General features: G+C 47.9%; 1 long non-coding RNA gene across 1 annotated transcript in view; it reads left to right on the plus strand.

The window, feature by feature from the left end:
- Nucleotides 1–4,639: 4,639 nt before the first annotated feature.
- Nucleotides 4,640–13,078, plus strand: part of LOC145858595 (uncharacterized) — a 65,930-nt gene continuing 57,491 nt past the window's right edge. Inside the window, exon 1 of the long non-coding RNA XR_014379047.1 lies at nt 4,640–5,123. This is a non-coding gene — a long non-coding RNA (uncharacterized LOC145858595). The remainder of the gene's footprint in view (nt 5,124–13,078) is intronic.

Consider the following 13,078-nt stretch of genomic DNA (forward strand, 5'->3'; position numbering starts at 1 on the left):
AACACACGGAGTTGGGAGGGGAGTGTTGAGAGGTTGGGAGGGGAGTGTTGAGAGGTTGGGAGGGGAGTGTTGAGGAGTTGGGAGGGGAGTGTTGAGAGGTTGGGAGGGGAGTGTTGAGAGGTTGGGAGGGGAGTGTTGAGGAGTTGGGAGGGGAGTGTTGAGGAGTTGGGAGGGGAGTGTTGAGAGGTTGGGAGGGGAGTGTTGAGGAGTTGGGAGGGGAGTGTTGAGGAGTTGGGAGGGGAGTGTTGAGAGGTTGGGAGGGGAGTGTTGAGGGGTTGGGAGGGGAGTGTTGAGGGGTTGGGAGGGGAGTGTTGAGGGGTTGGTAGGGGAGTGTTGAGGAGTTGGGAGGGGAGTGTTGAGGAGTTGGGAGGGGAGTGTTGAGGGGTTGGGAGGGGAGTGTTGAGGAGTTGGGAGGGGAGTGTTGAGAGGTTGGGAGGGGAGTGTTGAGGGGTTGGTAGGGGAGTGTTGAGGAGTTGGGAGGGGAGTGTTGAGGGGTTGGGAGGGGAGTGTTGAGGGGTTGGGAGGGGAGTGTTGAGAGGTTGGGAGGGGAGTGTTGAGAGGTTGGGAGGGGACTGTTGAGAGGTTGGGAGGGGAGTGTTGAGGAGTTGGGAGGGGAGTGTTGAGAGGTTGGGAGGGGAGTGTTGAGAGGTTGGGAGGGGAGTGTTGAGTTATTTTGGAGGGGAATCCATCAGGTTATGAGGATTACTGCTGTAGAACAACATACATAAAGATCAACCTCTTCCTCTCCTATTTAAAATGCATGTTGAAATATGCTACCGTTGACCTTCCAGTGAGAGAGGACAGCTATATTTATCAGATCCTCTATTACTCTGCAATAGTTTGAATGGCCTTTAAAGGACGGCATATTTAACAATGAGGGGCTATGGTCGAGGCTAAGGCCTATAATTTAGCCAGAGGATCAGTAGCTTCTTGCCTAGCTGTGGATTGTGTGTAGCCCAATAACACACAATCCACAGCATGGCTTCCCTGTGGCTCAGTAGGTAGAGCATGGTGTTTGCAATGCCAGCAATGCCAGGGTTGTGGGTTTGATTCCCACGGGGGGCCAGTAAAAAAATGCATGAATTGAAATGAAATGTATATATTCACTACTGTAAGCCTCTCTGGATAAGAGCATCTGCTAAATTACAAAAAAAATGTAAATGTAAAAAAAAAAAAATGCATGGCCTAGCAGGCCTTTGGAAATATTTCAAATATAATAGTGGGAAAACACAGCTTGGAAAGCAAATGACTCCTGCTGAAAAGATAAGACTGTAGGCTACCAACATATTTGCTCAATTATTTTGAGATAAGCTTTTGACACGGATGTATCAGCCATCACCGGCAAGTGAGCTGCGCATCATTGGGTGAAACTGGGAAAGCATTTTTAGGACTATAATTTCCTCCTCATATTGTGTACACACACACACACTGGATCAAGACAAGGTGGTTTTTATTGATCTCAAGATCCTCAGTTTGTCAGTGTCAAAGTAGCCTGTCAGTACAATCATTTTAGTGACTTACAGTAGTGAATGCATACATTTCATGCATATTTTTATTTTTTTTGTACTGGCCCCCCATGGGAATTGAACCCACAACCCTGGTGTAGCAAACACCATGCTCTACCAACTGAGCCACAGGGAAGACCAGAATTAAAAAAGATTCTGCCCGAATTGCATGAAATTAATTGATAAAAGGCCACATTTTTGGGGGGGGATCCTAGGCTACGAAAAATATTCCACAAGTGTGCAAATTCTGTAAGTGACTCTACTACTCTATGCAAAATGTGATAATATGCATGCAATGCTTTATTATAGAGGTGCTTTTCTCTCTCTCTCATGCCTCAGAGCTCCCCAGGTCACCCCCCTCTTGAACTCACTTTTTGTTCTGGGACCTCCCGATTTATGAATTAAGCACAGGCTATAGTATAACCTGTTAAACACAGCCATTACTTGTTTGTCCTCATGTGGTTGATTGATTGATTGATTGATTGATTGATTGATTGATTGATTGATTGATTGATTGATTGATTGATTGATTGATTGATTGATTGATTGATTGATTGAATTTCTTTGACAATTTGTAAAATACATACATAAGGATGTTCTAGCTGGTGATGCCTCCACATACAATTTAAGAAAATCATCAAGGATTAACAGCTTATTTCCATTGTGTTCCTTTTGAAGAGGGAAAGAGGTAAACAGGAAGAGGGTAAGGGGAAGGAGAAAGAGGTAAACAGGAAGAGGGAAAGGGGAAGGGGGAAAGAGGTAAATAGGAAGTGGGAAAGGGGAAGGGGGGAAAGAGGTAAACAGGAAGAGGGAAAGGGGAAGGGGGAAAGAGGTAAACAGGAAGAGGGAAAGGGGAAGGGGGAAAGAGGTAAACAGGAAGAGGGAAAGGGGAAGGGGAAAGAGGTAAACAGGAAGAGGGAAAGGGGAAGGGGGAAAGAGGTAAACAGGAAGAGGGAAAGGGAAAGGGGGAAGAGGTAAACAGGAAGTGTGAAAGGGGAAGGGGGAAAGAGGTAAACAGGAAGTGTGAAAAGGGAAGGGGGAAAGAGGTAAACAGGAAGAGGGAAAGGGGAAGGGGGAAAGAGGTAAACAGGAAGAGGGAAAGGGGAAGGGGGAAAGAGGTAAACAGGAAGAGGGAAAGGGGAAGGGGGAATACAGCAAGGTTAGGCAGCGATCGTAATGACAACAGACAATGACAGACACCATTTTTGTTTGTTTCACAGCATCCGATAATTAATACAATTTCTGTTCCTAATAAACAACTATGGACGGGTACATCTTCCTTGTCTCACATATCCTTAATATATACTGCTCAAAAAAATAAAGGGAACACTAAAATAACACATCCTAGATCTGAATGAATGAAATAATCTTATTAAATACTTTTTTCTTTACATAGTTGAATGTGCTGACAACAAAATCACACAAAAATAATCAATGGAAATCCAATTTATCAACCCATGGAGGTCTGGATTTGGAGTCGCACTCAAAATTAAAGTGGAAAACCACACTACAGGCTGATCCAACTTTGATGTAATGTCCTTAAAACAAGTCAAAATGAGGCTCAGTAGTGTGTGTGGCCTCCACGTGCCTGTATGACCTCCCTACAACGCCTGGGCATGCTCCTGATGAGGTGGCGGATGGTCTCCTGAGGGATCTCCTCCCAGATCTGGACTAAAGCATCCGCCAACTCCTGGACAGTCTGTGGTGCAACGTGGCGTTGGTGGATGGAGCGAGACATGATGTCCCAGATGTGCTCAATTGGATTCAGGTCTGGGGAACGGGCGGGCCAGTCCATAGCATTAATGCCTTCCTCTTGCAGGAACTGCTGACACACTCCAGCCACATGAGGTCTAGCATTGTCTTGCATTAGGAACCCAGGGCCAACCGCACCAGCATATGGTCTCACAAGGGGTCTGAGGATCTCATCTCGGTACCTAATGGCAGTCAGGCTACCTCTGGCGAGCACATGGAGGGCTTTGCATCCCCCCAAAGAAATGCCACCCCACACCATGACTGACCCACCGCCAAACCGGTCCTGCTGGAGGATGTTGCAGGCAGCAGAACGTTCTCCACGGCATCTCCAGACTCTTTCACGTCTGTCACATGTGCTCAGTGTGAACCTGCTTTCATCTGTGAAGAGCACAGGGCGCCAGTGGCGAATTTGCCAATCTTGGTGTTCTCTGGCAAATGCCAAACGTCCTGCACGGTGTTGGGCTGTAAGCACAACCCCCACCTGTGGAAGTCGGGCCCTCATACCACCCTCATGGAGTCTGTTTCTGACCGTTTGAACAGACACATGCACATTTGTGGCCTGCTGGAGGTCATTTTGCAGGGCTCTGGCAGTGCTCCTCCTGCTCCTCCTTGCACAAAGGCGGAGGTAGCGGTCCTGCTGCTGGGTTGTTGCCCTCCTACGGCCTCCTCCACGTCTCCTGATGTACTGGCCTGTCTCCTGGTAGCACCTCCATGCTCTGAACACTACGCTGACAGACACAGCAAACCTTCTTGCCACAGCTCGCATTGATGTGCTATCCTGAATGAGCTGCACTACATGAGCCACTTGTGTGGGTTGTAGACTCCGTCTCATGCTACCACTAGAGTGAAAGCACCGCCAGCATTCAAAAGTGACCAAACCATCAGCCAGGAAGCATAGGAACTGAGAAGTGGTCTGTGGTCACCACCTGCAGAACCACTCCTTTATTGGGGGTGTCTTGCTAATTGCCTATAATTTCCACCTGTTGTCTATTCCATTTGCACAACAGCATGTGAAATTTATTGTCAATCAGTGTTGCTTCCTAAGTGGACAGTTTGATTTCACAGAAGTGCGATTGACTTGGAGTTACATTGTGTTGTTTAAAACCTGTTGGGGCTCGGGGGCAGTATTGAGACATTTTGAAAAAAATATGTGCCCATTTTTAACTGCCTCCTACACCAACTCAGAAGCTAGGATATGCATATTATTAACACATTCGGATAGAAAACACTCTGAATTTTCTAAAACAGTTTGAATGGTGTCTGTAAGTATAACAAAACTCACATTGCAGGCAAAAACCTGTGAAAAATAGATAAAAAAAAAAGTGAATTTTGTGACTGTACTATTTAGTGTCATTGTTTTATAGATACCATAGTGATAAAGGATTCATTTCGCAACACCTACGGCTTCCACTAGATGTCAACGATCTTTATAAAGTTGTTTGAAGCGTCTATGATAAACAGAGAGCAAATTAGAATCCAAGGAAGTTGACATGTCATCACTTCATTTTTTTGCGCCTGCGCATAAATCTGAGAAACGTGAGTTTTGTCTTCATTGTTTATCTCGACATAGGATAGGTTGTGTGAAAATATTACTGATGTTTAACGTTAAAAATGGACCAAAAGATTAATGCTAAACAACATTTGACATGTTTGAACGAACATAAATAGATTATTTACTAGGTTTTTTTAGCTTTTCGGCGTGATTTTACAGTCCCCCACCGCGTTTTGTGGGAGCATAATGAACGCTAAGTACTTGGTGTTATTTGGACATAAATTATGAACTTTGTCAAAAGAAACCACATTTGTTCCGGACCTGGGATGCCTTCCGGACCTGGGATGCCTGTCTTCTGATGGAGATAATCAAAGGTAATGGGATATTTACAATGTTATTATCGATTTTAGATGATGCTAACTGTATAGCATAGCCTGTTGTTCTTAGCATAGCACCCCGTTTATTGCAAAATGTGATTTCCCAGTAAAGTTATTTTGAGATCTGGCCATTCGGTAGCAATTACGAGATGATAATATATTATTCTTTGAATGACAATATTATAATTTACCAATGTTTTCGAATAGTAATTTTGTTATGTTCACCGGAAGCATTTCAGAGAAGAAAAAAATCTGAATTTCACGCTACTGTAAAATGCTGTTTTTGGATATAAATATGAACTTGATGGAACAAAAAATGCATGTATTGTATAACATAATGTCCTAGGAGTGTCATCTGATGGAGATTGACAAAAGTTAGTGCATAATTCAAGCTGGTTTCTGCTTTTGGTGATGCCTGACCTTGAATTGAAAATGGATGTTTGTACTTTTGTGGCTATGTACTGTCCTAACATAATCTAACTTTATGCTTTTGCCGTAAAGCCTCTTTGAAAATCGAACAATGTGGTTAGATTAAGGAGATGTTTATCATTTAAATTGTGTAAAATAGTTGATTGTTTGAGAAATTGAAATTATTATCCCGGCAATCCCGGCTCGGGGTTCATTGCTAACCTGTAGCCCCAACAGTTTAAGTGTTCCCTTTATTTTTTTGAGCAGTGTATAAACAATCAATCCATAATATATACACACACAGATATACATATAGTTGAAGTTGGAAGTTTACATACACTTAGGTCGGAGTCATTAAAACTCTTTTTTTAACCACTCAACAAATTTCTTGTTAACAAACTATAGTTTCGACAAGTCGGTTAGGACGTCTACTTTGTGCATGACACAAGTAATTTTTCCAACAATTGTTTACAAACAGATTATTTCACTGTATCACAATTCCAGTGGGTCAGAAGTTTACAGACTCAGTTACACCAGCTCTGTCAGGAGGAATAGGCCAAAATTCACCCAACTTATTGTGGAAAGCTTGTGGAAGGCTAGTCGAAACGTTTGACCTAAGTTGAAGAATTTAAAGGCAATGCTACCAAATACTAATTGAGTGTATGTAAACTTCTGACCCACTGGGTGTCACGCTGGCAGTAGTGGGTGTGGAGTCAGGCGCAGGAAACAGGAGTAGTTGCTAACGGGCTTTTAATGAACTGCACCGTAAAAGAAAAGTACACCCAAGAAAACACAACTGGGTGTGATCCAACAAACACAAGGATCCGATAACACGTACCACTGCATAAACAACAGTCGACAACAGAAAGTAAGCCCGCACACAGAACAGGTGGGGAAACGGGCTTAAATACTAAACTAAACACTAATCATACACAGGTGCAAACAATCAAGACAAAACCAACAGAAAAGGGAAAAGGGATCGGTGGCAGCTAGTAGGCCGGTGACGACGACCGCCTAGCGCTACCCGAACAGGGAGAGGAGTCACCCTCGGCAGGAGTCGTAACAGTACCCCCCCTGACGCGCGGCTCCCGCAGCGTGCCGACACCGGCCTCGGGGACGACCCGGAGGGCGAGGCGCAGGGCGATCCGGGTGGAGACGATGGAAATCCCTCAATAGTGTTGGGTCCAATATGTCCCCCACCGGCACCCAGCACCTCTCCTCCGGACCGTACCCCTCCCAGTCCACGAGGTACTGCAGGCCCCTCACCCGGCATCTAGAGTCCAGAATGGCACGTACTGTATACGCCGGGGGCCCCTCGATGTCCAGAGGGGGCGGGGGGACCTCCGGCACCTCACCGTCTTGTAAGGGACCAGCTACCACCGGCCTGAGGAGAGACACATGAAACGAGGGGTTAATACGATAATACGAAGGAAGTTGTAATCGGTAACACACCTCGTTTATCCTCCTCAGGACTTTGAAGGGCCCTACACGCTGCGGACCCAGCTTCCGGCAGAGCAGGCGAAGGGGCAGGTTTCGGGTTGAGAGCCAGACCCTGTCCCCTGGTTGGAATACGGGGGCCTCACTGCGGTGGCGGTCAGCGCTCCTCTGTCGTCCCCCTGCTTCTTTAAGGGCCTCCTGGACAGCCCTCCAGGTCTCCTTGGAGCGCTGCACCCAATCCTCCACCGCAGGAGCCTCGGTCTGGCTCTGATGCCACGGTGCCAGGACCGGCTGGTAGCCCAACACACACTGGAATGGTGAAATGTTAGTGGAGGAGTGGCGGAGTGAGTTTTGGGCCAGTTCGGCCCAAGGTATGTACCTGGACCACTCCCCTGGCCGGTCCTGGCAGTACGACCGCAAAAACCTACCCACCTCCTGGTTAACTCTCTCCACCTGCCCATTGCTCTCGGGGTGATAACCGGAGGTCAAGCTGACCGAGACCCCCAGGCGCTCCATAAATGCCCTCCATACACGGGACGTGAACTGGGGACCCCGATCAGAAACGATGTCCTCCGGCACCCCGTAGTGCCGGAAAACATGGGTGAATAGAGCTTCCGCAGTCTGTAGGGCCGTAGGGAGACCGGGCAACGGGAGGAGATGGCAGGACTTAGAAAACCGATCCACAACTACCAGGACCGTGGTATTCCCCTGAGACGGGGGAAGATCGGTGAGAAAGTCCACCGATAGGTGAGACCACGGTCTCTGTGGAACGGGGAGGGGTTGTAACTTCCCTCTAGGAAGGTGCCTAGGAGCCTTACTCTGGGTGCACACCGAACAGGAAGAGACATAAAACCTCACGTCCTTAGCCAAGGAGGGCCACCAGTACTTCCCCTTAAGGCCTAGCACTGTCCTCGCCACCCCAGGATGACCCGACGAGGGTAACGTATGAGCCCATCGAATCAATTGATCACGGACACCAAGCGGCACGTACTTACGCCCTGCTGGACAGTTGGAAGGCGCAGGCTCCAGCTGTAGCGCCCGCTCGATGTCCGCGTCCACCTCCCATACCACCGGTGCGACCAGCTTAGAGGCTGGAAGGATGGGAGTAGGATCGATGGGCCGATCCTCAGTATCATAAAGACGGGACAGTGCGTCGACCTTCGTGTTCATGGAACCTGGTCTATATGAAATAGTGAACTGGAACCGGGTGAAGAACATGGCCCACCGTGCCTGACGCGGGTTGTCTCCTAGCTGCCCGGATATACTCCAGGTTCCGGTGGTCAGTCCAGATGAGAAAAGGGTGTCTAGCCCCTCAAGCCAGTGTCTCCACACGGTCAAAGCCCTGACCACAGCCAACAGCTCCCGGTCCCCCACATCATAGTTACGCTCCGCTGGACTGAGCTTCCTAGAAAAGAAGGCACGGGGCGGAGTTTCGGTGGCGTACCCGAGCGCTGAGATAGCACGGCACCCACCCCAGCCTCGGACGCTTCCACCTCCACTATGAATGGTAAAGAAGGGTCCGGGTGCGCCAACACAGGTGCATCAGTGAACAGTGCCTTCAACTGGGTGAAAGCCCTGTCCGCCTCTGTCGACCAACACAAACGCACCGGTCCCCCCTTCAGCAGTGAGGTAATGGGAGACACCACTTGGCCAAAACCCCGGATAAACCTCCGGTAGTAATTGGCAAAACCCAAAAACCGCTGCGCTTCCTTCACCGTGGCTGGAGTCGGCCAATTACGCACGGCCTTAACGCGGTCACACTCTATCACCACCCTCGAGGTGGAAATGCGATAACCCAGGAAGGAGACGGCTCGTTTGGAGAACTCACACTTCTCAGCCTTGACATATAGGTCATGCTCCAGCAACCTCCCAAGCACCCTGCGCACCAGGGACACATGCTCGGCGCGGGTGGTGGAGTAAATCAGGATGTCATCGATATACACTATCACGCACTGCCCATGCAGGTCCCTGAGAATCTCGTCTACAAAGGATTGAAAGACGGCTGGAGCATTCTTTAACCCATACGGCATGACGATGTACTCATAGTGGCCCGATGTGGTACTAAATGCGGTTTTCCACTCGTCTCCCTCCCGAATACGCACCAGATTATATGCGCTCCTGAGATCCAGTTTCGTGAAAAAACAAGCTCCGTGAAATGATTCCACCGCCGTAGCGATGAGAGGTAGTGGGTAACTAAACCCCACTGTGATGGAATTGAGACCTCTATAATCAATGCACGGACGCAGACCTCCCCCTTTTTTCTTCACGAAAAAGAAACTCGAGGAGACGGGTGAGATGGAGGACCGAATGAACCTCTGTCTCAGAGATTCCGTGACATATGTCTCCATAGCCAACGTCTCCTCCTGAGACAAGGGGTACACGTGACTCTTGGGAAGCGCAGCGTTTGCCAGGAGGTTTATCACACAATCCCCCTGTCGATGGGGTGGTAATTCAGTCGCCTTCTTCTTACAGAAGGCGAGAGCCAAATCGGTATACTCAGGGGGAATGCGCACAGTGGAAACCTGGTCTGGACTCTCCACCGACGTGGCACCGATGGAAACTCCCAGACACCTACCCGAACACTCCTCTGACCACCCCTGGAGAACCCCGTTTCCACAAAATCTTGGGATTGTGACTGGCCAGCCAAGGCACTCCCAGCACCTCTGGAAACGCAGTCGAATCGATAAGGAAAAAACTAATTTGCTCCTTATGATTCCCCTGCGTTACTATGTCCAGCGGCACCGTAGTCTCCCTGACCAGCCCTGACCCTAATGGCCGGCTATCTAGGGAGTGCACGGGAAAGGGGGAATCTAACGATACTAGCGGAACTCCCAGCTTAAGGGCGAGTCCGCGATCCATAAAGTTCCCCGCTGCGCCTGAATCGACTTGCGCCCTATGCTGGGAACAAGGGAAAAAAAATCAATATATATTTTTTAAAACAAACATATGACCAACAGAGGGTTCTGGGTGAGTTTGGTGCTGACTCACCTGGGGTGAACGAGGAGTGTTCTGCCTGCCTTCTCGACTCCCAGAGGGACCCCCCCAGCACCGGTCGACCGTGTGTCATCAGCGACCACAATTGCTGCAGGAGGAGCGCCCTCCTCCGGTTCCCTTTGATGCAGCCACTCCCAGCTCCATGGGAATGGGCGCGGGAGGGCTAGGAGGTGGAACTGACAGGACCCCTTCTGAACGCCCGCGGGCAGCCAGCAGATTGTCCAGTCGGATTGACATGTCAATCAGTTCATCCAGGGAGAGTGTATTGTCCCGACACGCTAGCTCCCCCCGGACGTCCTCCCAGAGACTGCACCGGAAATGATCCATTAGGGCCCTGTCGTTCCACCCGGCCCCCCGCAGCTAAGGTCCGGAACTCCAGAGCGAAGTCTTGTGCGCTCCTCGTCCCCTGCCTGAGATGGAACAGTCGCTCACCCGCCGCCCGGCCTTCTGGAGGGTGATCGAATACGGCCCGGAAACGGCGGGTGAACTCAGGGTAATTCTCCCTCGCTGAGTTGGGGCTGTTCCAGACAGCGTTGGCCCATTCCAACGCTCGCCCCATTAGGCAGGAGATGAGGAGGCTGACACTCCTCTCCCGAGGGAGTCGGTCTCACGGTAGCCAGGTACAAGTCAATCTGCAGCAGAAACCCCTGGCATCCCGCTGCTCCTCCCTCATACTACCTCGGGAGCGCAAGACGCTAAGCTCCAGAACCTGACGTAGGAGGGAGCGGAGTAGGTGGACTACTCTGGTGAGTCGGGGGCGAAGAGAGGAGATCACTCCTCTCCCATCGATCCATCCTTTCCATCATTTGGTCCATCGCCGACCCGATTCGATGGAGCACGGTGGTGTGGTGGAGGACCCGTTCCTCCATAGAGGGGAGAGGGGTGGTGGCTGCTCCTGCTGACTCCATACTGTAATGGTGCGGGCTTCTGTCACGCTGGCAGTAGTGGGTGTGGAGTCAGGCGCAGGAAACAGCAGTAGTTGCTAACGGGCTTTTAATGAACTGCCCCGTAAAAGAAAAGTACACCCAAGAAAACACAACTGGGTGTGATCCAACAAACACAAGGATCCGATAACACGTACCACTGCATAAACAACAGTCGACAACAGAAAGTAAGCCCGCACACAGAACAGGTGGGGAAACGGGCTTAAATACTAAACTAAACACTAATCATACACAGGTGAAAACAATCAAGACAAAACCAACAGAAAAGGGAAAAGGGATCGGTGGCAGCTAGTAGGCCGGTGACGACGACCGCCGAGCGCTACCCGAACAGGGAGAGGAGTCACCCTCGGCAGGAGTCGTGACACTGGGAATGTGATGAAAGAAACAAAAGCTGGAATAAATCATTCTCTCTACTATTATTCTGATATTTCACATTCTTAAAAGAAAGTGGTGATCCTAACTGACCTAAGACAGGGACATTTTTACTAGGATTAAATGTCAGGAGTTGTGAAAAACTGAGTTTAAATGTAATTGGCTAAGGTGTATGTAAACTTCCGAATTCAACTGTACGTTTCAAATTCTTTGGAAGATTATTCCAAAGAATTGCAGCCGAGTATGAAAATATTTCTTTCCCCCATACCACTTTTAAATCTAAAAAGGAACAGCGTCAGTTTCACTCCTTGTAGTTGAATAGTTACGGATATCCCTCACTAAGTTAAAGTAGTTACATAGAGACCATAATGTGGACAATCTGATGTGCAAGACATACTTTTATCTGAGTGACTCTCTCCTCCAATTTAAGCCATCTAAAAAGCTTTCAAAGTGAGAATAGTCAAGATGCGTAAGTGCTGGAAGTTGAAGAATAATCCTGACTAATTTGTTCTGAGATGTCTACAATTCATTTTTTAATTACTTGGGGGCACTATTGTACCAGGAAGAGCATGCATAGTCAAAGTGGCACTGAACAAGAGCCCCTGCCAATGTCCCCATTGCATTCTTATCCAGATATTTGGAGGTTCTAGCCAGGAATCTAATTTTATGGTTCTCTGTTGGAGATAACGTTTTTTTGCCGTGCTCTCCCCTGTCAGTTGATTATCTAGCACACTTCCAAGATAATGAATAGAGTCTTTTTGCTGTGACTACTATGTCACCTACTACCACCTTGAAATCTGGGGATTTCCTCAGTTTCACCTTTGGACTCGAACAAGATGGACTCTGTTTTTTCAAAGGTGAAGTGACAGTTTATTGTTATATAGCCATTTACTGACATTCAGAAGTTCAGCACTGAGGTATTTCTCAACCACATTTTTTTTTGTCTTTGTTGGAAACCAACATTTAAGTGTTTAGCTTTTGTCAAAGTCTACGTGTGTCACGTCCTGACCAGTAAAAGAGGTTGTTTGTTATTGTAGTTTGGTCAGGACGTGGCAGGGGGTGTTTGTTTAGAGTGTTTCGGGGTTTGTTGGGCTATGTTCTTGTTAGTTTATTTCTATGTTAGTTCTAGTATGTCTAGTTCTATGGTTAGTTAATGGGGTTGACCTTCAATTGGAAGCAGCTGCTCCTAATTGCTTCTAATTGAAGATCCTATTTAAGAGGGGTGTTTTTCTATGGGATTTTGTGGGTAGTTGTTCCTTGTATAGCTGTAAGCCTTACAAGACTGTTTATCGTCGTTGGTTTTGTATACTTTTGTTTTGGTTTTTCCTTCTTTCTGCCTAATAAAAAGAATATGAGTATACACAGTCCCGCTGCGTTTTGGTCTAATCAATACGACGCCCGTGAGAACGTGGATGTATATGATGGCATATAGTGTAAACAGTCCTTGGGGAGTGACATCACTTTAGCTAGGATCATTGGATGTTATTCTCTATTATCCAGTGGGTGTCACGTCCTGACCAGTAATAGAGGTTATATGTACGACGACCGTTACAGTGGGTGTGTGTAAACAGTCCTTGATCAACAGAGCAAAGGGTTAATTCATTGAACACACCTTGATATAGGGTAGGCACATGCAAGCAGATGAGGACCTAGTAAAACCTGCAACAACAAAAAGAAAAGCTCAGGTTTTCTGGAATAGGGACTTGTGAAAGACGATAGGAAGCTTAAAAACACATACAGTGCAAATAGGACATATTTCAATGATACAATTAGAATCCCAAATGACTCCCTATTCCC

This window comes from Salmo salar, chromosome 10 (assembly GCF_965601325.2).
Source record: "Salmo salar chromosome 10, fSalSal1, whole genome shotgun sequence".
NCBI classification, from domain to species: domain Eukaryota; kingdom Metazoa; phylum Chordata; class Actinopteri; order Salmoniformes; family Salmonidae; genus Salmo; species Salmo salar.